This window comes from Andrena cerasifolii, chromosome 11 (genome assembly GCF_050908995.1).
Source record: "Andrena cerasifolii isolate SP2316 chromosome 11, iyAndCera1_principal, whole genome shotgun sequence".
Classification (NCBI taxonomy): domain Eukaryota; kingdom Metazoa; phylum Arthropoda; class Insecta; order Hymenoptera; family Andrenidae; genus Andrena; species Andrena cerasifolii.
Genome location: NC_135128.1, coordinates 587,849 through 611,951, shown reverse-complemented (window position 1 = coordinate 611,951; position 24,103 = coordinate 587,849). Strand labels below are relative to the sequence as shown.

At 39.8% G+C, this 24,103-nt stretch overlaps 1 protein-coding gene and 2 long non-coding RNA genes across 3 annotated transcripts in view; 2 read left to right on the top strand and 1 right to left on the bottom strand.

Moving 5' to 3' along the window:
• Dpp10 (Dipeptidyl peptidase 10) overlaps window positions 1-24,103 on the top strand; it is a 655,550-nt gene that overhangs the window by 590,524 nt on the left and 40,923 nt on the right. The gene's annotated exons all lie outside the window — the stretch shown is intronic.
• LOC143374606 (uncharacterized) lies at window positions 785-1,392 on the top strand. The gene is made up of 2 exons (XR_013086706.1): window positions 785-1,143; window positions 1,174-1,392. It is a non-coding gene; the product is annotated as an uncharacterized LOC143374606 (long non-coding RNA).
• Window positions 2,308-2,992, bottom strand: LOC143374595 (uncharacterized). Its single transcript, XR_013086696.1, has 3 exons — window positions 2,753-2,992; window positions 2,572-2,667; window positions 2,308-2,482 (listed from the first exon to the last, which is right to left on the bottom strand). It is a non-coding gene; the product is annotated as an uncharacterized LOC143374595 (long non-coding RNA).

Sequence of the window (24,103 nt, the reverse complement as noted above, 5' to 3'; positions counted from 1 at the left end):
GTACATGCCGACGAATTAGACACTTAATATTACCCATTAATTTGCTGTCCACAATACACTTCTAAATTACCTGTATAGAAACTCTTAGAGTCGGTATAAGCTTGAATTTTGATGCCATATTTTGCTGGCTTACTCGGCATATATTGCGCGAAAGTGCAACGACCTCGAAACGGATGCAACATTTCATCAAAAGTATTAAATTCGGATATTATTCCGAAAGGCACCAGTGGCCGATCGAGATGAGATTTGGGAGGGGGGAGGGTATACCATAAATCTAAAATTGTAGCTTCAGGTATTTTTTAGTTTCCGAAATAATAATAAAAAGTTATTGTTAATTATTTCTGATCTTTTTTGTACGTAGGTGCGGCCTCCCCCCCCCCCCCTAACCCGGTGATCTTGCCGTCCCACAAACTGTTTTACGGACAGCGGGACGCGTTCCCCTTACCTTTGCGTAACCCTCAGGCGCCCAAGCGGCACGCGTATTTATCTCAAATTCAAAGTTAATTTTCTCGAAAACGAAGCGCGAAATTAAAAAATGATGTACATTTTCATCTTATATTGACCTGTAGAATCACCTTCTAGAGCAGCGAAACCCCGGTGAGCGGTTCGAGGAAGCTAGCATCCATAGCGTCTTATACGTGCTGCGTGGCAGGGGGTGGTCGAAGCCAGTGAAGCGACGGGCATGTCACGGATTGGGAAAACTCTAGGGGCAGTATTCACAAACGTGACTTAAGATTAAGATCGTCTTAAGCATTTGATTAAGATGCCGCCTAGATTCATAAACTTGACTTAAGGCTGCCGTCTCATTTTTGTTATGGTCCGAATCAATCGAAGCATCCCTTGTAAACAGACGGACCCTAATGAAACTACTGCGGTCGATAAAAAGAACTTCTACGGAGGTGACATCTCCAGACACTCTATGTAGACGAATTTTTTACGCATAGTTACGCATTTTCTTTTCTTTCCGTCTCTGCCGCGTTGTTGTCACAGCTCCTTCTATCGAGAAGTCTTGAAGGAATATGGCACGAGAGCTGCGTCTAGCGTCAGAGCCTCACTGAACGTAAAGGAAGATAGCAATAATGAAAGATAGAGAAGTTGGGTAGTGAAGTTAGGAAACATGTCAATGAAACAATACTAATTTGCGTATCAATAGTTTTTATTTATACGTAGAAGAATGTAATATTTTTTATAATCAATGTGCAATATCAAAGCATACAATTTGAATAAGGTACATCACCGAAGTGTAATACGCCGATCGTAATGAAATTTATGAATGCTATAATTCTTCTAAAAACATATGAAGCTTTGTTTTTTATCTAACTATACATCAAATTATCTTTTATATCAACAAGAATTGTCTGTTGTTTAAATACAAATTTAATAACGTAATCATTTTTTTAAAACATCAATTTGGATAGAAAGTATATTTCAATACTTTTGTACATGCTTTTCTTCGGAATTTTTATTCCACGGTTGTAAAAATTTATCAATATAAACTAGAGATCAGTACTAACAATACGTATATTTTGGAATCTCTCATTAAACGATTTTATTCAGCTACGATCCCCTGTTTGTTTGTATGTTTGATTCCAATCTGGAAACTCAATTTTAATCCACTTCCAACCATCCAATTATCTTGAAACTTTGCAGATGTGCGTAGTTTGGATGACAATACAAAATTATGAAAAAAAACTTCGTAGGCAGGCAAAAAATTACCCAGTCACCAATAAATAATAACTCGTAACCACAAATCCAATCGAAAAAATCAACCACTCGCGTTCTTTACGAACTTTTAGCACTGTGGGGTTCAAGCAAACTTTTAAACTCCGTACAGTAATAAAATATAATTGTAAAGAAGTTTGAATTCTGAAATGTAAATCCACAAGCACTAAAAACTAGAAAATAAAAAAAATATAAAAAATTATAATAAACGATTTTATTAAAAATGCATTAAAAACTAAAAAATAATTATTTTCTTATACTACAATTTCGATGGCGTATTTTCACTTTAAATAAAATCGTGGAGCAGGATATTTCGCAACAAATTCATTTCGACACTTGATGCTGTACTAAATTCATTCATATTCTGTTATGAAATATCCTGCTCTACGTTTTTATTCAAAGTTAAAAAACACCATCGAAATTGTAGTACAAGAATAAAATTATTTTTTAGTACTTAGTACCTTTTTGATAAAATCGTTTAACATAACACTTTTTGTATATATATTTTTTTTGTTTCTAATCTAGTTACACTCATCACAATAAATCAATCCAACTTCATTCGGGAATTGAAATAAGACATTCAAACTTTCACCCCCTTGATATGAATGATTACAGATAAAAAAAGTGCCATATATTTTTCAAAGTATTATATTCTCTTATTATCTTCTCTCATTCTGGGTAATTCCCCTTCTCCATTGGTGGTCTTCCTACAATTTTGCCAGATCGCTCATAATGAAATCTGACGTATGGCAGTGTGGATCTGTAACACATTATGTAATGGAAATACTTAATTGTTGTTTTATAAGCGTACCAAATTTTACCGTAGATTTATAAAGTGTCAAACATTACCTGAAATATGGTACTTATTATTTCATGTAGCACTCCATTTGCCCTGGCATTACTGTCCCATACACCATGTGCGCAGTAATTTTATAAAAAGTCCGTCTCTAAAAAATGATCGCAGACATTTCGGTAAGTTGGGTATAAAAGTGAAAGTTTATTTCAATATTTCGTCGAACATCATGCATACCTGCGACGCCCGTATGTACCAGCATGGCGTCTTTTGACCAAATTGACTCGGCACCCTTACGTACGTAAATAATTTGGAACGTAGATCCGCATCTGTATCTTTTCTTCTACCTTGCGTCTGTCTTCTGTCTGTCTGCTCCCGTGAACTTAGAAATGTGTCTGAAAAAATTAAGGGGTGAATTAAATTTATTATTTCCTTCGTAGCTTTTTTGGGAAAGTTACGGCGGCGTCGATCCTCTCGCGTGATCGTATGATCCGCGAGGAAAAGTCCCATTGCTAATATTTGTGACGGAGTCAGTGGTCCTGTACTTTACACCGCTGTCGACGCCGGTTCGATAAGATCGGAGTTTCACTATTTTCGGAGGGAGACCTCTATCGCTTTTTTTTATTTATTTATATATTTATTGATAAACCGGGAAGGGTTCCCATTAGTGTACATGATTGGTATTACAGTTAAGACGGACAAATCACAAATTATGCAAGTTACTATGAACCGAGTTTTTACAGCTGCTTATGTTAACATCAAATAAGTCCATGATTTCACAATATGTATTAGCTACACTACATATGCGGTTTACAGGGTCCGAGTTGATCAATGACGAAATATACTGCTGGGGAAGAAAAGTACGTGTGAATCTAAACGATCTCGCAGGAGCATAGAAGTTAATAAACTTAAGGAGTTGAGGGCAATTAATACGGCTGTTAATAATCTTAAAAAGGAAAGGCAAGTCGGCCTCAGCTCTCCTAAACTCAAGGGATCGTAGGTTCAAACGATTAAGAATTGAGATTTAGTCGTGGCCAGTAACTGCCATGCTTTGGCCTAAGGAAACTATGCTGCACCCTCTCAATGAGCTGTTTATATTTTGATTGGTAGGGCGACCAAATAACAGATGCATATTCTAAGTGAGATCTGACTAGGACGCAGTACAATAATTTAAAAGTTCGGGGATTAGTAAAGTCAATTGTGCATTGTTTAATAAACCCTAGATTTTTATACGCATCCCTAACAATCTGTAGTGCGAAGAAAAATTTAAACGCGAAGTGTAGTAGACTCCCTGCTCACGAATCTCAGAAACTTGTGAGAGAACAACATTACCGAGCATGTATTCAACATCAACCGATGATGTACTTCGCGAAAAAACATAAAATAACATTTTGCGTAGTTCAGTATCAAGCCATTTAATTCACACCAATGCTCCAAGTTCAATAGGTCACGTTGCAATAAAATACGATCTACTGGGCACAAAATCTGTTTGTAAATCTTTAGACCATCCGCAAATAGCAAAATTTTGCTATGGCGAATCACTTTGGCCAAGTCATTAATGAATAAGATGAACAGAAAAGGACCTAGATGCGATCCTTGTGGAACCCCGGAAGTGACATCAAACGGGACCGACTGCGATCCGGCTTCACGAACAATCTGTCTCCGATCAACCAAGTAGCTCGAGAGCCAAGAGAGTAGGGGGTCACAAAATCCCATCGACGACAATTTGGATGATAGAATATGGTGAGCAACAGTGTCAAATGCCTTCTTAAAATCAGTGTATATAGTATCTACTTGGTTGCAACGGTCAAGACTAGTTGTGACATAGTTGCAACAGATAGAAAGATTCGTTGCAGTAGACTGCATAGACATAAAACCATGCTGCTCACTGCAAACAATACTCGTAATAAAGGGCTTGATACTGTCAACTACTAAGCTCTCACCTAATTTAGGTATGGTATCTATGAAACATATCGGCCTATAATTCCTCACGTTAGCAGAGTCACCAGATTTAAAGACAGGTGTAATTAAAGTAGTCTTCCAGGCAGATGGAAAAATCCCACTAGACAGAGAGGAATTGAAAATAATCCATAATGCCCTTGAAAGAGTGAAGGAACATGATTTAAGACGAATTGGCGGGATTCCATCAATGCCTGGACCCTTGGATACTCGCAAATTATTGATTTTGTTAAATATATCACCAATATTGATCTTGATATTTGAAATTTGTGTACTCTAATCGAAGGTGACATCAGGCAAGACCGCGGGGTGAGAAGTATAGACAGAACCAAAAAAGGATGCAAATAGATTCGCGATTGATAAGGTATCAGTTGCACTAGCGTTATCTCAGTGCATAATACTTGGTAGTTTGCGGGACTTTCGCTGGCTGTTTATGAAACTCCAGAAAGGATTAATGTCATTGCTATTCAGCATAAAACATTCTATGTTTCTTACATATTGAATATAACACTTCCTCGATAATACCTTGCACTCAGCGCGAACTTTAGAGAATAGAAGATAATCGACATAAAGATTGGTGCGTTTATAAACATAATGTGCTTGCTTTTTACGGCGAATAAGATTAACGAGTTGCGGCGGTGTAAACCACTTAGGAAACTTAATATTATGTGGTCTGAATTTCGGTACAAAAAGGAAAATCGCATAATAATGATGATCATATAGTAGACAAACTGCTTCATCAGGATTTTTATCTTTCAAGATTTCGTCCCAAATAATAGAATCGAAATAGTTGCTGTTACGTCCCTACTTCCTATTTGGGGCCGCGTTTTTTAGGGAGTTTATTTTTTTACCCGCTTTCGAGCTAGTCCAGGGACATTGACGCTCTGGGATAGTTGAGAACTGGTCGATAGCAGATTATAATTGGATTTTGCATTTTCTTAATTACCTCAGTGCCCTCGCGGTGATGGCTGGTCTATCGGGATCAGCCTCCACGCTATACGCGCCGGTGGAATTTCGTAATTTTTGGGTGCGGTCCCGGGTTTTGGAGCCGCCCACTCTCCGGGCGCCAGAGTAATCCCGATCTGGGTGGCCACCTCTTCCCGGCTGACCGTCGGATCCTTGACAATTCCTAAGAGTTTTGGTTCACCAGCTGGTGCGTCGCTGTATAACCACTTTAATTTACGTAGCTGCACTAGGCGACCCGCACGGTGATTTCGGGGCATTCGTCTTTTGGAATTCACGATGGCATAGGTTAATTGACCGATAATCACTCTCCACCTTTCACACCAGGCGCCACCTCGGGCAACGTTCTGCTCTTTGGGGGTACCAGCGGCGGAGGCGAGCGTGATTTTCCCTCATTCGCAACATTTATTTAGAATTTCATTTATATTTAAATCTATCGCGTCGATCACGCGTTACTCTTAATCTCTGGTAAAACCGCGGGCAACGTTCTGCTCATAGGTAATACCTTCAAACAGCGCAACCCGTGAACTGTCAATATGCATTTTCGTATTTGATTTCACTATTCCACAAGACGAACGCTTGATTTGGATTTGGGGAGTTGACGGTGGAAACACTTCACTCACTGGTTTAACACAAAATTTTACCTTTATTTTTACTGTAACAAGGTTTCAACACTTTAAGTCATTTAATAATTGAATGCGTATTAAACAATGGTAATAACGGTGATACGATAATATGGTAAAAAAAAACAGCTCCGCGGGTGATCAGTCCCTTTTTATAGGGCTATTGGTCACTCCTTCTCCAGGTTTGTCACATGACAATTAGGACGGTGGGAGATGATATCTCCCAATCATCTACCGTGGGAATCACCTGAAGTATTTGTTCCAGCGGGCTATCCGAGAGTTTTGTTTACTGCAGGATTTGAGCTATTGCGCACCTATTTCGGTGTCTTCTCCGTGACTTAAGACGGATTCCTGCCGTTATACGAAACCCTCAGCAGCGTCGATAGTTAAATTCTTATTTTAATTCATATATTAGATCAGGGGTGCACAGGACCCCCAATTCCGGGCGCGAGCGCACATTCGAGCTCGAGTTCGAGCTCCGAGCTCGTTCAAGAGCAAGCGAGTCCGCCAACGGAGTGGGGAGCGGTTGGAGTAGTGGGAACGGAGCGTCACAGGCTGCCGCAGGGGTTTCCAGAGTTTGACGCTCCGAAAGTAAGAGACACTTTGGGAAATTTTTAAAAGAAATTATTGAGTATTATAATTCCAATCTCTGTACTCAAGGTTTCAAATTGAAGAAAAATGAATCCACGATTAATAAATATTAACAAATTATACATAGAAATATATGTATATTCACGTATGGATCTAATATTGGACCAACTTTATAAGTATCCGAATACTTTTGTGGCCCACTGTATATGTATATATCACATATATGTTATTAGATATCTTCAAATGCAAATATTCAAATTTACGTATGCGAATTTGTTAAAATTAACTTTCTGAATAGAATATAAAATTCTGTACGTTTTCGTTTGGTCTTGTATATCTATCGCGAGTATGCTTGTAGTTGTAACAGGCATACGGCTTTTGCAGTCATAGAGTTCCCCACCACGAGACATTATACCGAGGAGTGGGGGTGAGCATACCACGGTCGAGCTCGAGGGCTCACCGACGGCCCTAGGGCAGACTAAGTGTGCACCCCTGGATTAGATTGTTACGCTTTTGGGTCTCGACGTACTCTGTACGATTGGTTCCGTACAGCCTACGTACTGGGGATTGAAGTTAATATACATCGAATCCGTATTGGAGCTCGATTTACGGGAAATAATGGGAGGGCAAGTGGCTAGCGATGATCAGGAGCGCAGCTCCGTGAAGGTGTTGACTCCACTGGCGGATGGGGCCTCTGTCCCACGCTGAACGTCAACTGGTGTTGGTTGGGCCTTTCTGGTGTGCGTGTAGACGGCTGGTTGCCACCTCCCGTGTCAGCTGTTTTCCTGCTCGCTGTTGCCGTCCGTAGATTCACGACTCGAGCTCTTCTTACCGCGAGTTTCAATTATAGTGCCTTATCGGCTACATATTATGTTGATAACTTATGTGAGGTGGTTATAATATACCAAAGTACGAAATAGTAAATATATATGATTTAAAGAGTTAATTAATAGTAGACTCCACGTCGCGGGACGTGACACCTCCCCCCTTAGAAAGCAAATTTCCGGAGGAAATTTGTTTTAGTTCTTGGATAGCTTCCTTGAATTCTCTTGCTGCTGGAGTTGGTTGTCGCCCCTCGTCAGTTGTTAGTTGATCTGCATTCTGCGATGACGGTTGTTTTTTGTTGGCCAGATGTATTATTAACGTTGTTAAGAAGTTCCAAATTGCTCCTAACAAGTGTAGTCCGCATCCATAGACTGCATGTATTTGATATCCGTATATAATGGTATCAAATATTGTTTTTATTATTATAATGATGATAAAAACTCCAAGTAGTCCTGCGGTGACTGTTCCGAATTTAAGGAATCCGTTCCAGAATTTGGCTGCTGCATTTTCGGCCAATGTGGCGATGGTTTCTTTGCCCAAAATTCCCATTATTGAAATTGATCCTGCGGGAATATTTTTCCCTGATATTCCTCTGGCGAGTGTATTTAATACAGCTGCTTTTTCTGCAGGGAACATAATGTGGTCCCTTAGATTTTCCAATTCCTTCTGTGTATATATTCCGGTGGTTGCGAGATCCGAAGGAGATGTATAATGCCAGTTGAGTTTTGTTTTTGGATGTAGTACTTGAGGTGGACGAACTTCAATTGGATGTGGCGAAATTCTGTGCCATGCTTGGTCAATTTCGTACATGACTGGTAGAATGGGACTACATTCCCTATGTGTCCCTTGAATGGTTAAAATGTGCAATTTCGGTGTTAAGAACATTGAATTGTTTCTTAACCACACAGGTAATTCTATATAACATTCATCTGTTTTACGTATTTTAACTTGAACAGGAATGCATTTTACAATGTGAATCACTTCGCCAGCTACTAGTGCCATATGTCCCGGTGTTTTCGTGACTATATTGGCGAAGTCGTCTGGTTTCAGCGTAGCAATTATTAGAGCATTGTTTAGTATTTGTTGTTTCAATAAGCATTTTTGTATAATTATATCTCTGTATAGAGTTTTCAATTCAGTTCTTATATGTTTCTCCACGTAGGCAAATTTGAAATTCACGTACGTGAAAATATCCAAATTTTCTACTGGAATTTTGTGTAAAGATGCAAATGTTCTTTCCTTCGTTGTTTCCAAAATGAATAATTTTGGATGTTCCGTTTGAATAAGCGTATAACCACAACTTATTTCTTTTATGTTACTTATAATTTTGAATATCATAATTTTACATACAGGGTGTCCCACTAAGGAATCGACAGCGCGATATCTCTTAAAGTATTGTCGATAAAAATATAAAAAAAATAGGGAATTGCATGGTTCGAGGGGGCAAGTTGGATTGGTTAGGTTAGGAGGAGTGAAAGTTGCTAGACTAAATTTCAACCATAGGGAGCAGATTGTATCAGAACCAATCCAACTTGCATCCCTCCCAAAAGAACCGGCCATCCGAGCGTAGAAGCAAATGCGAAATAAAAGTAACGATGCGCTTCTCGATACCGCAGATGTACCTACCTAAGTAGCATTTCTGACGGAAAAGAATTGTCCAGCCTTTGGGCCTGCCATTTCTGGCGTAGACCTTTGGCAGGTAAGTATCCATTTCAACAGGCAGTGCCACCCGTGGCGCCAGTAAGACCGCCCTCGGTTTTTGCCATTCCAGAGGGGTTTCTTGCAGTGAAAATCAGTAAATTTGCAAGCGCAATATCTTAAAAACCAGTGGAAATAAAGTGTATACATTAAAGCTTATTCAATTTGTCTTGGAACGCACTATCAACTCAGGTCTTCAAAGAAAATAGTTTCATTTGAAAAACCGAACTTGACCATCGTATCTTTTAAAATAATAATCGAAAACAAAATTCGTTCGCGCTAATAAATGGGCCCCCTCGAACCATGCAATTCCCTATTTTTTTTATATTTTTATCGACAATACTTTAAGAGATATCGCGCTGTCCATTCCTTAGTGGGACACCCTGTATAATAAAATTTTATTGGTTTTAACATTTAAACACCATCTTGTAGTTGCCGTTCGCTAGCCCTACGTATTCTTCGTGGGTTAGGTCCAAGTATTCTTCGGTGCATCCAGCACAAATGGCAGCTTCCGAAATCCCCGCTATTTCTCTAGCGCATTGATCACATTTGGCGAGTTGTTCCGCTACTTGTTCGGTACAAATAGCATGTAAGTGGTATTCAATAACATATTCTGGTGCCGCATTTGTTTGTACATAACATTCAGCGCATATGTGTTTTATATCTGATACGTAAAGTTGGTATATACACTGTCGCACACAGGTTAATAGTAATAGTGGTAGATATGTTTCTGGGAAATGTAGGGGATTACTCCGTCGATGGGCCCGCGGTGTTCTCCACGACCCTTTGGTTGACGGGGGTCATGTAATACTCCCATTTTAAAGTCTGATCTGTAATCATTTTGTATTCGTTCCTATTACTAGATTATATTTTATGTGAGGTTTAATCAACACAGCTCACGATAAATTGGAGGGTAAAAAATATATATATTTCCTTAGTCTATGGTTACATATACAGGGTTTTTAGTAGTATCCCCCTTTTTTTATTTTTTTTTATTTTTTATTTTATTTTTTTTTACCATCGAGTGATAACATCTAAACATCCTCCTCTATCAAGGTGTGCCCACTGGTCGGGGCCTAATTCTAAATATTCTTCAATACACTCTTGGCATTGATACGCAGGCCTTACGGTGGCCAGCGATCTATTGCATTTGAAACATGTTGACACTACGAGTGTAGTTCGATGCTGGCATATGCAGTGCCACCCTCCTTCCTCGTAATATTCTTTTGCATCTTCCTGCATCTCGTCATAACAATTTGTGCAGATCCTTAATTCATCGCATGTATATATCCTTATTATTGATTTTACAACGCAATACATCGACATCAGTTCTATATATGCCTCTGGATGGTTTTGGGGGAGGACTCCATCTATAGGGCCGTAGTACTCTAGGTCTTCCTCCTGGAACCCTTCCACTGGGGGCTTCATATCTGCAATAACGGCAAATCTAAGTAGGTTATACTCAGTTTATATTCACCGTTCATTGTTCTGTTTCTACCCTTGTTTTATTTGTTTTGGGTATAATGTATATCTATAGATCATTGGGGTGGAGTGTATATGTAGACTATCGATTGTAATTTTTCCCTTTTCCTCTGACCTTTATTCAATATTTTCCACTGCAATTATGTTTCCGCGTAATAGCAGGGTATTTTCTGTTGGGTTTAACGTCATACTTCTGTTAATACATTTCGTACAATTTAATACCGATCGTCTGAACACCATTCCTGTACCGCATTTGATGCAGATAGATCCTCGTAGTAAGCCCATGTAATTACATAGGCAATGGCCAGCGGTTTCTACGAATCGACGTCTTTCGTTATAATCTGCTTGCTCATAGCAAAGGTCACAAATTCGCTGGTGGTTGTACGTATATATCATTGCCGTACATCTGATCAAGCAGTACAGATGCTCTATTCGAGCGTAAAGGGGTGGAGTGAGGGTTGATATCACCTCCTCTATTGCCCTACCATAGTCTTCTTCTACCTCTTGGGAAACTTCGATTGGGAGTATCATGGTCTGTAATAGACGATACTCTAAGTATTTTATCACTTAGTTATTTTGTCGATTTATTCTTTACTTGTATACAATTTTGTTTATTTATTAATCACCCTGGATTTGACTTAATATACGCAAGTTTAAGTTTATTTATGTGTACTGTACGAGTTGTTCCATCAGCTAATATTTTAACATTCTGATTAGGCAACAATTCGAGTACTTTATACGGTCCTGAGTACTGATCTGCGAACTTTGTCCTCCGAGGTTCTTTCAAGAGATATACTAAATCTTCTGCTTTAAAATCTTGTGGATTAATTTTCCGATCGTAATATTGTTTAGATTTGGCTTTTGCCCTTATTAAAGTTTCTCGGGCTTCCGTTTGCAGATTAGTTATCTTGTTAAATAAATCTCTCAGGTATTCAGCATATGTGGGTTCCAAATCTTCACCAATAGGTTTTTTCACTCGAAGGTTCTCGTGCAATGCATCCGAAAACTAATTCATGCGGTGAAAATTTAGTACCCTCATGTACTGCTGTGTTATATGAAAACATTGCTAAATCTATCCAATCATCCCAATTATCGTCGTTCGTCGTATATTGTTTTAAATACTCTGTTAGTACATGATGCTATCTTTCTATCGAACCATTACTCTGTGGATGATAAGCTGTAATAATACAGCGTTTAATTTTGAATCATTTAGCGACGATTTTTATCAAATTTGAAGTAAAATTCGTTCCTTGATCGGTTAAAATAGCTTTAAGTGATCCGAATCGGCAAATAAACCGTTTTATAAATACGTCTGCTATATCGGCAGAGGTGGTTCGAGCTAAAGGTATCGCTATTGAATATTTCGTTAACAAATCTTGTATCGTTAGTATGTGTGCTCTTCCTTTTCTGGTTTTTGGCAATGGTCCAACGATGTCCATGCTGATTTTGTCGAACGCTTTACCTGGAGTGTCTGTCAAGACCATAGGTTGTTTTATTTTTATTCTTGTTAACTTCTTCATTTGGCAATCCTGGCATTCTCTGATGAATTTTTGAATTTCCTTTTTCATATTCTCCCAATAGTAATTTTGTCGTGTCCTGTGGTAGGTTTTTGTAACTCCTTTGTGTCCTCCACTGGACGACGTATGTTTTTCTCTTACTATTTATTCTCTCAGATTTTCAGGTGGTGTTACCACGTCGCCAGTGCAAATGGTGATTGTAATCGGTAGTTCTCTGAATATGTCTTTTAGTCTATTTATAATATTGTTACACTTTTGTGTAACGGGGGTTGCTCGGTTTGGCATAATTAGGTTTAATACAACAATACAATATGAAACTACAAGAACGGTGAACAACAAGAAATGTCTAATACAAGGATAATGCAGTAATCTCGATACGTCTATTCGCGATGGCGTCTGACTCTCGAATGACAGCTTGACAGGCGATCGATCCGATCGCCTTCTTCTCGCTGTCCTCTTGTTCTTGTCACGAGCACCAGCAGGCCTTGGATTTCAACTAAAGGGTGCTCGCAACACTGCCTCCCCCTCTGAAAGAGTGGTCGTCCCGACCGCTGCAGCCTCTTCGTTGCTGGCAGCCGTACCCTGGTCCGAAAGAGTGGAAAAACACTGCGTGGCCTCTTCCGTCCGGCGCCTCGGCATTCGCCTTCACGCCCAAGGGGAAAACCACCCAAAAACCCTGGGCAAGGCGTGGATACGGCGGATTCCCCCGAAGAACTTTCCCGTCCTTACCCTCCACTTGCGTCTTCTTTCTTGGACGCTTCTCTCTTGAAAAAGGCTTCTCTTCTTCGGCGACGCGTCCTCTTCTTGGGCAAAAACGGGTGGGGGAGTCCTTTCGTCCGGCGGTCGGTACTGTCATTCCTTTTTCTTGTCTTTTCTCTCTTCCGTTCTTTTTTTTCTTTCCTCTCCTGCTCCTGGGTCCCTTGTGTGTGAAAATGCGTAAACCGTCCCCTCTCCAGCGCATGGTTGCTGGAACTGCTCCAGCTCGCGGTCGTGCCTCCGACTGATGACGTTACTCTAAATTCTTTCCGGTATTACTCCAAGTGGCTATCTGCAGGGTTGCCTAATAAATAAGTGACAACACTTTAGCCGATTCATTTTGATTTTGAAAAACGTTGGAGTCGAGAGAACCTGGAGGACGGAAAGGCGAACCGAACACGAAAGCATAGGCTCACACCTAAACAATGAGCTTGCTATCGGCCCGTTCCCCGATCAATCCGCCCGGTACTCCCAACTCGTGGAGTCTTCTCTCTTCTTTCTTCAATACTCCTCCAGTACTCCATTCCTTGGCATCCTGATGGCCCCATTCCTCTTCTAGGCCTCTGGTGCTGTCCCAGGGGACCGTCCTGTGCGTCCGGTTAGCGCTCCCGTCTCCGCGACATCCCCTCCAGCCGGTCCAAGCACCGCTTGTCCGCCTGGTGATTGGGGATGCCATTTCCCGTCTGCTGTCCACCCTTCTCCTACTTTTCCTGGGTACCCCACGAGATCCTCCATCCCGGCCATCCCGGGGGCTCGTGAGGTCTCCTCCAGGGGGCTAGCGGGGCGCTTTCACGTATGTCCGCGCCCCCGCTGCGGACCGCCACGCTATTATGGCACATTCGGGGAATTCGGGAGCGCATATCCCAGCCGCGGTGGCAGTCCCCCGACACCTTGTCCCTCGTCGTGGGGTATCGAGAACCTATAACAAAATAAGAGAGCGGGGGGCTGGACTGCGTACGCAGTCCAGTCCACCAGATTGAGTTCAAATCTTCTCTCTTGATTCTTTTTCTATCTTCAGTCCTTTTGTTCGGCAGATTCTTCAATAGGCTGCAAAACGTCCTTCGTATTTCGCAAGGCGGCGTACGTGGACCACCTGGCACTTCTTCCTAGGCGAACGTCGTATCCTATAGACGAGGTCGTTGATCCGATCCACTACTTCGTATGGGCCTTCCCAGTCAGCTTGTAGTTTCGGGCATTTCCCTTTCGTTCTTCTTGGTTGAAACAACCACACTCGTTCTCCTGGCTGGAACTCCACTGCGTGTACGTGCCTGTCGTACCACGTCTTCATCTTAGAGCTGTAGATATCCAAACGGCGGCGAACAAATTCGTGGATCTTCTTCATTTTCCCTCGGATCCATTCGGAATATCCTTGTTCAATGTCTTCGTCTTCCTCTATTTCTGGAGGTAATCCTCTCCATAACTGTAGGGGTAAACAAAGTTGCTGGCCATACAGGATCATCGCTGGGGTCAGTTGCGTAGCCTCCGGAACCCAGTCCACTGATTAGCTTAAACACTAATCTTCCGACTCTTCGTAAAGATCTTCTACCAGTCCTCGATGGTTAACAGCGATCAAAGCACATGAAGAGAACGGGACAAGTCATTAAAACATATTTGGGAGAACATATGGGACACGCCCGAGCAATCATCTGAGAGACATTATCCAGTGGCAAAAGGGATGACAATAAAGAAAACAGTGGGGAAACAATGGGAGAGCATATGGGACACGCCCGAGCAATCATCTGAGAGACATTATCCAGTGGCAAAAGGGATGACAGTAAAGAAAACAGTGGGGAAAGGAAGAAGGGAGCAGAAGTTAACTCTTCCTACTTAAAAACCATGCTTGTACAAGAAAAGATAGCGATAACGAGACAAACCAAGTCGCGGCATCAATCTCGGACCTCAATTCCAAAGGCACCTCGTGACGACAAGCACGTAGTCCAGTGTGCCCTAGCGACCGTTTCCGACTCGGGACCTCGGAAACAGATTCACATCCATTGAGCACCTCACAGCTCAAACGTAGAATGCAAATTCCCTGCTCCGCTCTTCCCGTCCCTCTCTCGCCGCAAAAACGCCGCCGACACCACTCCTAAACGTCCTGCCGCACGTCCGCACCTCGACAGGAAAAGTTGACAGATCTCTGCCTGCGCTCACATCTCACGCTGTCCTTTCAGAAAACCACTTTTCATGATAACCTCTGAAAGACGTCAAAACGTCAATGTTTTCTCGTCATCGAGAGCCAACTTCAGGACGCGCGCTCCCATCTGTCACACGCTCTTTTGTTTAATTGGGTAACTGTCCCTCGCAGTTCTCTACATTACCCAACGAGAATAATAAACCAAAATTCGGCCTCCTGCCGTTTTCTACGTTACCCAACAGGAACGATACAACCAAAATTCGGATTCCTTTTCGTGGGTCGGCTTCCCGAACTTCCAGAGCCGACCCAGCAATGTCCTCCTTTTTCGGCAGCATCCTCGCCGAAGCCTCGAACCTGCTCCGATGTCGGCGGTCCTCGACCGCCGTCGCTGCTGCCGCTGTTCCTGTGTTCGTCCCTCGATGTCGGCGATCCTCGACCGCCGTCGCCGCTCCCGCTGTTCCTGTGTTCGTCCCTCGATGTCGGCGGGCCTCGACCGCCGTCGCCGCTGTCCTTCGTTGCTGTCGCTGATTCAGTGGCTGTCCCTCGTTGTTCAGCTGCAGGCTGAAACGCACGCAACGGCTCCTTGCGTATCGCACGCAACAGCTCCTTGCGAATCTTCGGGATCCGTGGCCACGGATCCCACTTCTGACACCAATGTTATACTTTTGTGTAACGGGGGTTGCTCGGTTTGGCATAATTAGGTTTAATACAACAATACAATATGAAACTACAAGAACGGTGAACAACAAGAAATGTCTAATACAAGGATAATGCAGTAATCTCGATACGTCTATTCGCGATGGCGTCTGACTCTCGAATGACAGCTTGACAGGCGATCGATCCGATCGCCTTCTTCTCGCTGTCCTCTTGTTCTTGTCACGAGCACCAGCAGGCCTTGGATTTCAACTAAAGGGTGCTCGCAACAATATATTTCCATGGTACATCCTCTATGTTATGGGTTCTACTTATAGCGAATGATTTTAAGTTGAATTCCGTAATTACCTCCCATAATGACATGAGACTGTTTAAAATATTAACAGGTCGTATAGCGGTTCTTGAATCTTCTTTGATCGATAGACTTATTATATATTTCACTTCATCTGGTACTGACCGGGCCCTTTCTAGGGTAAGGTCTACATGAATTGGTAGTAAATTTTCTGTTTCTAGTTCTTTGGCACCTCTATCGATTGGATTTCCATCCAATCCGATGAAAATGACTTTATTATCTTTTATTTTTGCCAAGGAATCTCTAGATTCTCTTATCACCAATTGGTTTTGATGAGGGATTGTATCCTTGCTTCTACTCGTTGTTGTTCTAGGTGATAATTGAGGCGGTGATGGAGATATATCTATTATTTCCATTGATTCTTCTTGTGATGTTTCTATGGTGTCATTTGGTTCTTCTTGGGTTTTCCTTTTTGAGGAAGGGCCGGCTATTGACGAATCGCTTGATAAGGTTCTTTTTCGTTTTTGTTCCCAACTTTGAGGTGTTTTTGACAGGAATGTATTTGATTCCATATCTTCATCTTCCGATTCTTCCGACATCGGTAGTTGTTGAAGTTCCCTTTTCGGAAAAGCTAAATGTCTGCTTCTCGTCATTGGTCCTTCGAAATCTTTCGGTAAAGTTGACCGTAAGTTTTTCTTTTGTGGCGGTTCGCCTTCTGGAGGATCCTCTTCCTCCCTTGCTCTTATTGGTAGGCATACTTCTGGTGGATTTCGAGATAACGCATCAGCGTTGAGGTTACTTTCTCCTTTTTTATAGCTTATTTCATATTCATAATCGGATAGTTTAAGTTTCCATTTCCAAATTCGAGAATTTGGATCTTTTATTGAATTCATCCATACCAGAGGTTTGTGATCAATTTCTATTTTGAATTTACGACCATATAAGTAAGGTCTAAAATGCATTACGCAATAAATAATTACTAAACATTCCTTTTCAATTGTAGAATATTTTTGTTCTGCTGGATTTAATAAGCGGGACGCATAAGCAATAGGAAGATCGTCGCCAGAATTTTCCTGACTAAGCACTCCTCCTATGGCATAACTCGAAGCATCCGTCGTTACCTTGAACGGCTGCGAGAAATCTGGGTATTGAAGTATCGGCTTAGATATTAGAGCTTTCTTTAATGTTTGAAATGCTTCTTCTTCTTCTTTGTGCCAAATAAATTTCGTTCCCTATTTCAATAAGTTTGTTAGTGGTTTTGATTTTCTTGAGAATTCAGGTACAAATCTTCTATAGTATCCAATTAATCCCAAGAATTGTTTAATGTTCTTAGGGGTTTTAGGTCTAGGGAAATTTTCTACTGCTTCAATCTTTTTTTGATCTGGTTTCACTCCATGTTCGTCAATTATGTGTCCTAAATAGATCACTTCATGTCGTAAAAATTCGCATTTATCTGGTTGAAGCATTAGTTTTGCTTCTCGTAGTCTTTTCATTAATCTTGTGAACTTTATCTCATGTTCACGAAGGGATCTGGAATATATTACTATGTCATCCAGATAAACAAAGAGTTCGGTTCCTTGAAGTCCTGATAGAACGCTATTCATAAGGCGTTGAAATGTTGCAGGAGCATTTTTCAATCAAAAGAGCATTCTTGTAAATTGGTAATGTCCATATGGTGTAGAAAATGCTGTCTTGTGTGCGTCTTCTGGTGCCATCTTAATCTGATGAAACCCTGATGCTAAGTCGAATGTAGAGAAATATTTTGCGCTTCCTAATTGATCCAATATCTCTGTAATATTTGATAGAGGATATGCGTCGCCTATCGTCTTTTCGTTTAATTTGCGATAATCGATTACTAATCTCCAGCGTTTTTTCCCTGTTGAATCTGGTTTTTTTAGGAACGATCCATAATGGAGAACTATACGGAGATGTGGATGATTCTACCACACCAGTTTCTAATAGTTCTTTTATTTGTTGGTTTATTTCATCTTTATGAATTGGTGGATATCGAAACTGCCGAGTATTTATCGGTATATCATCCGTAGTGTGAATTCTATGTTGTATGCTATCTGTTCCTTCCAAAGTTTCTCCTGCTAGATGAAATCGATCTTCGTTTTCCTTTATCAGTTGCATCACATTTTCTTTTTCTTCCTTGTTTAAGTGATCCAACCTCAGTAGTTTCAAGACTTCCTCGAATCGATTTTCCTTCGATATCTTTGTCATATTACATCGTTTAGGGGAACGTTCTTCAAATGGAAGTATTTCGATTGTAGGTACTACAATATGATAATCTTCGTCCGTACTATTTACTATTCTCATATGGGCTTTTCCCTCTCGATTTGTTACTAATGCATCTCCCAAATAGATTCCTTCCTTGATGTGCAATTTTCCTACGTATCCTTCACGCAGTTCTGGATTTGCAATATTAATATGGAAAGGGACTGAACTTCTTTTCGGCACGAATATCTCCTCGTATGTATTAAAGGGAATATAGTTTTTTCCCCACTTGATTTGCCTTTTTGCATAATCTATGCTGGCTTCTTGATGTAACAGAAATTCGGATCCTAAGATTCCGTCTTCATCGTCAAACAGTGCGTCGTTTACCACGTGGAAATTCACTGGATGATTCGCAATCATTATTGATGCAGTCCCTAAGGTAGCTTGATTCGAATCGATTATTCTACGGATATATATGATTTCTTGAGTGTTGACGATTGTCGATGCTGTTACCATTGATTTCTTGATGAGGTTGACATCGGATCCCGAATCAACCATTAATCGTGCCTTCCCTTCCAGATTAGGAGATGTTATTAGTATTGTTGGGATATTTCGTACGGTATTAATCGGAACAGTTACTGTTCGTCTATTTCTTCGTCTTCTTCCTCCATCGAGTCCCTCTTGGTTTGTTTTTCCTTCGCTGACTTCTTTTCCTCGATTTTCAATGTCGGCTTCAAGGGCGTTGATTTTCCGGATTGTTTTGCTTCTTCCGTTTTTGGGACTCCTATTTTCATTATTTTCTGGCGCTGTGGAGGGTTCCCACTCCGGATTGCGCCAGATGTTTCCGGACGGCCCTGCTCGTTTCCCTGGTTCATCTTTGAATATGGGACTATTTCTCCTGACTCTATCTTAGCCTTGAACTTGAAACAATCTTTGATCAAATGTCCCGGTTTATTACAATAATTGCAAGAAATTTCTAATTGATTCGGTGGCGATGTTGTTTCTTCGTTATTTCGAGATGAATTTGGTTCCCACGCATTATTTCGTGTAGTATTGTTTTGCCATCCGCTATTTCGCGGTTGGTTATTTTGCCACTTCGGTATGGCTCCTTCGTATCTAGGGGGTCCAAAATTCGATTTATTTTGGGGTACCGTCAGATACACTCTCTGATCGTGGGACCCGGGTTGTTGACGAGTATACGAACTTGTCTTCATTCTTTCGTTTTCTATTTTGACTTCTTTATCGACCTTTACGGCTAGAGCATAGATTTCATCCATCCCTAGTTCTTGACTTTCTTGTCTCAGGCGTAAAGAGATTTCGCGAGGTAATCCTTTAATAAAAGCTCCCAGTGTATCCGTATTGATGTTTTCCTGGAGCGTAGCGGTTATTTCCCCATAATTTCGTTTTTCTCCGTCCGTTATAGCTAAACGCAAATCTTTGACGCGAGTTATGTAATCGAGAATTTTTTCTCCTGGTTTTTTAAATGTATTTCCCAATTCGCCTTTATATTGGTTTACATTTTTACACGACGCGATGTACTGTTTCAATTTATTTCCAAACTCGTCTAAAGTATTTAGATCGGAATCGCCTATCGCAATTGAAGCATGTCCGTGTAATTTATTCGTCAATAATTTCGTTAATTGCGTTTCTTGCTGAGGGGCTAACATTAATTTTGCCCGTTCACATGCTTTTAAAAATTGAAAAACAGATGGTCGATAGCCATCGAAGAAAGGAACTGCTTCTAACGCGAGTTTGATTGGAATTTTTCTGTCCGTCGGATCCTGTTTAGATTTAATGTCGTGAATTTCCAATATGTTTTTCAAATACACTTAAAACATTTGAAAATAAATATTGATCGTTGTGTCGTCAAGTTAGGAAATATATGTAATTAACGAAAAAAAAAACTTAGCCTAAGGAACTTGGAAGTTCGAGGCTCGAACCTACGTTTAAAAAGTTTGCAGCGGTATAGCAGCCCGACACTCCACCGCTTTTTTTTTTTTTTTAAAATACGTTTATTTTTGCCAAACATATATAAAGAGAATATTTCGAAACATAATACAAAAAAATATATATATAAATATATCCTTAAAACGTATAAATTAGGAACTATTTGATTGCGAGGTATCACTTATAGACTAAAGACTCTAGTTCTAGAGTACGCGTAGTCTTGTCTTTTACAAATGTAATAGCACTTATTGCCCGCATAGTTTGATTTCACGTAATTTCTTATAGTAACTTATGTTTAATTTTACATAGTATAGAGTTGGCGAGTCTACACTCATTTCTTTTTTGGGGGGGGAGGAAGGAGGAAAGGGGGGAGGGCGAGAGAAATAACAAGGAAGGGCGAGATGCCCTCAACTAACCAATGTAGAGTAAAAATAAATTTTTTCTTATAGTTATAGGTATCACTTGGACATATTATCACTATTTTGCTTAATGTTAGGTTGTACTTCAGATTACTTTTGTACTAACTCACAGCCACCAATATTTTTGGATATTGTTTCTGTGAAAGTCTTTTATATCTATTTTTGATAACTTATACATATACCTTAGATTAGCATTTTCTACATCTAAATCTGTATTATATTCTAATTTTTTGTTATAATTTTTCCTGTTTACATGATAGATCAGAGGTAAATTATTCTTAGATTGAATATATCCATTGGCGTCTAGATATATGAAAGCTTCTGGAGGGGTGTAACCAGTGGTTCTTGATTTTTCGTGGTAAAGTGGGTTGGGGTATAATATGTGAGATATGATTGAGTTATTTGGTACTGAGTGTATAGATGCCCAATGGTCTCTGATTAGCTTAAGGCAGAATAAGTCGATTCTTATGATGTTTGCCTCTTCGTATAGCTTAAAGTTCTCAATTCTTTTTGTGAAGTTGCTTTCGGCGGATCTGTATTTGCTTAGACATGCTCTTAAGCAGTATCTTTCGAAAAGTCTTAATTTCTCCATCGTGCCTGCGCATATATTATACCAAATTTGACAGCCGTAAGATGGAATCGGTCTTATGAGTGATTTATAACTAAGTACCTTAACTTCTTCTCAAAGTACTTTAAATCTTTTGAATAAAAGAGTCTTTTGTGAGCTAGGAATGCTCTTTCTGCTTTAGTTATTTGGGTAAGGATGTGGGCATTGTTGTTAAGTCTAAAGTCGAGAAAAACTCCCAAATAACGCACCACTTTTTTGTGAGGGATTACTATATCTAAATTATTAGCTTCGTGTAGAGCGAATTCTTTTGAGTATCTTCGGACATCAGAATTAGCGTCAGATATCTTGGAAATATAAGGTCTGAACAGTATTGATTCGCATTTCAGCGTATTCATTTTCAATTTCCAGGTATGAAAATAGTCTTGTATTTTCTCAAATAAAGTTTAAAGTTCAATATTTATTTTAGAAGGTTTGTTGTCCTGAACATAAATTAGTAAATCGTCTGCAAATGCTATGGCTGATTTCTTATTATTTTTATTTAGATCATACATGTGGAGTTCACTGTTTCTTGCTGAAGGCCATTATTTATAGAGAAAAGTTTAGATGATTTTTCGTCCCCGTCGACTACTATAAACTTTTTATCGTGGAGCATTTTCCAAATTAGCTTTATAAGTTGTTTAGGAAAGCCTTTATTTAACAGACTAAATATAAGCCCGTCCAACCATACAGTGTCGAATGCCTTTTCGAGGTCTATAAAGCAAGCACCCACGCAGTCGCCCGCATTTCTCGCCCAACAGATGTCAGAAGTGAATTTAGTAAGTGCATGTATGGTGGAATGTCCGTGTCTGAAGCCGAATTGAGTGTCAGGAATTATATTATTTTCATTGCAGTGGAGGGTGATTGCGTCATTTATTATTGCTTCAAAAAATTGTCTGATGTTAGGGAGTAAACTAATCGGTCTGTAGCTGGAAGGGTTACTCCCGTCTTTATCTTTTTTCTGGATAGGGATAAGTTTAGCTGTTTTCCATTTGGTTGGAAAGTATGTGTTATTTAGGCAATTGTTAAATATAATTGTGTAAAAATATATGTATAATTGAGGTAATTTTTTGAGTATAAAATTGGGGATGCCGTCGAAGCTAGAGGATTTTTTGTTATTTAAATTTCTAAAAATATATGCCACTTGGGCCAGATCTGTGAAATAATTTTCTATATTGTTAGTCTGGGAGGGGTTGGATGCTAGATTGTCGGATGAAAAAACGCACACCCCTTTTGAGCGCGTGTCTTCCTCGTTTATTTCGTTGATTAAGGCTTCAACGTTATTTCTGACGATCATATTCAAACGGGGTTTGCCCAAGTCGTCGTTTTGGGTGTGGACCTTTTGGAAGTGAGTTCCTAGAAGATTCAGTTTTTCGACTGGATCCTGGACTAAAAAATTTTCTTCGTCATCCTTGCGAAGCCTCTGCATGTCTATTCCTGATTCTTTTAATAAGTCTTGTGAATTGGATGGGATTTTTATTGTTTCTAGGATATTTTTATTTTTTCGTCTAAATATACTATTGATGGACGGGAATAACTCTTTTGAATTTTTGGTGGAGATTTTACTTATTTTGTTTCTCCAATGATTACTAATTGACTTTTGAAACTCTTTCTTGATTTTATATCTAATCCGTTTTAGTATATCCTTAAGTTTGCAAATTAGAGATTGAATGATGAGGTTAGTGGATGATCTTCTAGCTAGGTTCTTTAGTTGAGTCAATATGTAGCTTTTTTCTTGACGTAGAGCAATTATTTCGGCTGTAATGAATTTGTCAGTGGAGTTGTGGTTCGAGTTTATGTCAGGGACAGAATCTTCTATTGCCTTCATAATGTTTTTGTTTATCTTTTCAAGAAGTGAATCTATTTCAGAGATTGAGAGGTTTCTGTCTTCTGGAATATCTAAATTTGAACCGGATTCAAGTAATGAATTACTGTATTTTTCCCAATTAATTTTGCGAAAATCTTTGTTTTCTTTAAGCATGTTCCTTTCAAGTTCGATGAGAGTTGATTGCTCTATGGATATAGATATGCAGAGGGCTTTGTGGTCACTATCGTAGTTGATGCTTTTATTTTATTATCTGTTAGGTTATTTATTTTTATTCGATCATCAGCTAAGCATAGATCTAAAAACGCTCCGCTTTTAGTGAATGAAGGTGAGGAGGTGCCTCTAAGCGATGCTCTAAACTTCAACTTGCTTCTCCTGTACCATAGGTGCAGCGAGGTGCCCCTGCTGTTATTTATAGAGTTACCCCATGAATCGTGTTTGGCGTTAAGATCGCCCGCCAACAAATAGTAATTGTTCGCGTTATCACAACCAAGACTCTCGAAAAGGCGCTCGAATTCTTGCATGAATTCTTTTTTGCAGTTATATATTTTCAGTTATATATTTTTTGCATAGGCAGCTATGAAGAATAGTTTTTTATTATTAGTTAGTTTTGTCTCTATAATTGTGGTTTCAAGGACTTTATTTGATTGATCTCCGTTTAGTGTTACTATTCTCTATTTAATTTCCCTTTTTATTAGAACAGCTGTACCCCCACCCTGTTTAGCGTTTGGTCGGTCTTTTCTGATTAGATTGTAGTTTTTGAAGCTCAGTTTGTGAGAAGAGTTTAATTTCGTTTCACATAATAGAACTATTGTAGGATCGTGGCGTTCAAGAAACTCTGCCAAATTCGCTCTCCTTTCATTTGTTATTATAAAATTTACATTTATTGATATAATTTTGAAATTATCTATTGTTATTTTTTTCCTGTCTTGTAAATTGAATTTTATATATTTAAATTAAATACTGTAGCAATGGCGTTTATTCTATTAGCGTTTTCTCGTACTTGCTCAGTTAAATTATTAATATTTGATTTGATTGTATCTTCAATAGTTTTTTTTATCAATTCTAGCCATTCGGGGGAA